Source organism: Ammodytes marinus (assembly GCF_949987685.1).
Source record: "Ammodytes marinus genome assembly, contig: scaffold_50, whole genome shotgun sequence".
In the NCBI taxonomy this organism is placed as follows: Eukaryota; Metazoa; Chordata; class Actinopteri; order Uranoscopiformes; family Ammodytidae; genus Ammodytes; species Ammodytes marinus.
The window spans coordinates 125,154-128,459 of NW_027648586.1; positions in this window are offsets into that span (position 1 = coordinate 125,154).

Sequence of the window (3,306 nt, forward strand, 5' to 3'; positions counted from 1 at the left end):
TAAAATTATTGAAGTTGTAAAAAAAAAAAAAAAAAAAGTTACGAATGTGAACTGAATTAAACATTTGTGGGCTACTGGAAATGAAAAACGAAATGTGTGTATAATATTAACAATGTAAAAGGTGTAAATAGCCATTGAATTGCTCTGTCTGTCTGTGTGTCTGTCTGTCTGTCTGTCTGGGAGACCGACGGACTCAAAGCTAACGAGCCCATTGGTCCATTTCAAGCTTTTAATTTATTGCTGGTTTTTACTTTGGTTGTACAGTGAAAAAACTTTGTCTCATTTCTGTTATTGATCAATAAAATTGGCTTTCATCTGCTGAGTTGTTTTGTGTGTGTGTGTGTGTGTGTGTGTGTGTGTGTGTGTGTGTGTGTGTAATATTGTATAAGTGATTAAAATAATCATACATGTCCATGTTGCTTAACTTACCTGTAATATGACCATCCAGCCACCAGGGGGCGTGATGCCGTGATTGTGAGTTGATGTGGGAATGAGCGAAAAGGAGAGAAAAGAAGACGGCATTAGCTCGGAGGTCGTGAGAAGAAAAGACGTTAGATAAACATAACACATGTTTAGGATTACGTTATGGACTTGTAGTTGAAGGTTGATGACATATACAGTGGCATATCAGCTGTTGTTGGATTCAAGAGTGACTGGGGCATGTGATGTGAACTTCAACACGGACTTTACTGGAAGCTTCGCCAGCCCACGGTAAGGAAGAGTGAGCCGTGGTTAGCCCCGCTTGCAGTAGCCTGTTAGCTAACACAGCCAACGCAACTCGGACCGGATTTCCCGCGGATCGCCAGATAGCGGTTTAGCTGTCAGGTTGTTTATAGAGGAAGCGGGACATTAGGGTTAAATAGCGGCGAGGGTTTGATCACCTATCACCTGCTAGCTCTGGCGAAGAGGAACCAAGCAGCGAGCGAGGAGGAGCGGAGTTTATTCAACCTGTCACTGACGTCACTGGAGAGGAGCAGAGTGAATTCAACAGGTAAATAAAGTCTGTTTTAATCAGTGTTTGTGGTGTAAATATTCAGGGTTGGAGGTTAGCGTTAGCACCTGCCACCAGCCAAATGCAGCTACACTGTGTCTCCACATTACACTGACTCGACATTGACGATCAACGTGACAATCAGCTGCCGCATATTAGCTAGCTAGCTTACTGAAAACGTAGCTAGCATTAAATCCCGTCTGGTCATTAAACACGTTAGCGAGCTAACGTTACTCCAAGTTCACCAACGAGCTAACGAAGCCAAGCTAGCGGCTCCTTTTTTCTTTTAACGAGGATGGGCGTCTGTGTTTATACCACTCAACATGCGTAGGGCTTTTAGATTGGTTTGAAATGTAACACCATTCTGGCTATTATTATCAGTGTTTCATACATGGTTAGATTACATGGTTAGCTAAATTGACCCTGTTAGTGTGATTTCATACTTTTTCTTTTACCTTGTTTATTACACAACTAATTATAATTTTTTTAAGATGTTTCTTTTACAAAAATATATAAAAAAAGATATATATTTTTAGATATTTTTCGGCATTTTTATGCTTTATTGATAGTGTAGACTAGACAGAGTTGAAATGGGGCAGAGAGGGGAGTGACATGCAGAGAACGACCCGGGCTGGAATCAAATCCGGGTCCGCTGCTGGCCGAGGCCCATGGGGGGGACGCCCTACCAACTGAGCTAAGGGCGCCCCCACAAAAATCTGTTTTAAAAGTTATTTTTTTCTACATTATATTAAACCATTTATACATATTTTTTACACAAAGACATGTCCATTCATAATCTCACGTATTTGGCTTAGGACTGGCTGTTTTGAGCACTTTTCCAGTAGCCTACTTCGGTTCATCTATTAAGATCCACATGCAGGCTGTAAGATGTTCCTTTGCAGCCTGTTGCTATTGTTTGTGGCGGTAAAATTAAATTCAGCATTTGTACCCGCGAGCAGCTATTGAAGCAGCAAGCTGAGAGAGTCGGACTAATTTACCCACAGCCCGCGTGTAGCTAGTCTCACATTCCCCTGCAGCCAGTGAGAGGGAGCGGAGGGCAAAATGGTGTGATTGACAGTCACAACGATGGAGGAGGTAAGTTTTGTTGCACCGTTACATTTATTTAAGTTTAGTAAATAAAAGTATTCAGAAAAGTAACAGTTGAGCTTCTTGTCTTGTTCATATGGAACATGTACAGAAACGTCGAGTCACGTCCTTTGGATTTTTGATGGAAAATCCGACCTGGTATTTTCAAATAGAAAGATATGTACTAGATGTTTTAGGACATTTGTCAGGTTACATTGCTACTCATTCACTCATTCACTCATTCACTCATTCACCCATTCACCCATACGCGATATATAATGTAAACTGTTTTGTAAATATTACATATTGGACTTTTAAAGTTACAAGCTCAGAACGTGAACGGTTAACAAATGTTTATAAGAAAAGTGAATTCCCTTCCTTGGCATTTTATTCATTCACTTAGTCTTCAGTGTGTTTACTCAGATTATTGGGAATAATAAATTAATCATTTTAGCTTTAATTTCCTTCGGCACTGTTATTTTTTTAGTCATGGTTTTGAGCCAGTCATGATAACTTAAGTGAGAGAGTGTCTATCCTCTGTTTCCTCTCAGCAGTGGTGGAGATGAACTGATCTGGTCTCTTTGTTCATCAGGACTGGAGATGTTTCCAGTGGAGAAGGACGACTGGAGACGTGGGATCAAACCCCGGCTCGGACAGCCTGAGGGACGTCACCAAACCAAACACTTCACACTCACTCAAACCAAATTGATCTTATTTATTTCATTATTTAAATGTGTGTCTCTTCCCTTTTACATCGACAAACCATGGACGCCCTGCATCGTCTTTTTACACAACATTAAATACAGCTCCTCTATTTGACGCTCTTGGGGACGTGTAATTGTCCTTTGGAGCCCATATAATATTCTTACTGTTTTTCTGTACTTTGACATTTAAAATGCACGTAAGAAAACAAAGTCTCTTTGTTGCTTTTTTTAGGATAATTTTGGTGTGCTGCTGACAGGGCTGTACTCTTATTTTTTAAAGTCGTAGCACTGGTGCTAGCAGGCAAAAAAAATCAGTAGCACAAAAATAAATTTGGTAGCACACAAAGTATGATCGAAAACTTGCATGACCCTAACCCTTGCATTTCGCTCTAATTACCTTTGAGCATGTCATCTTGGTTTAATTTGAGATTCTCAATCAATATTATATCGTATTGTGCAGTAATAATTGTAGAAGAATGAATAGGGGTGCACTGATTGCAATTTAGACAAAAGAATCTAACCTGC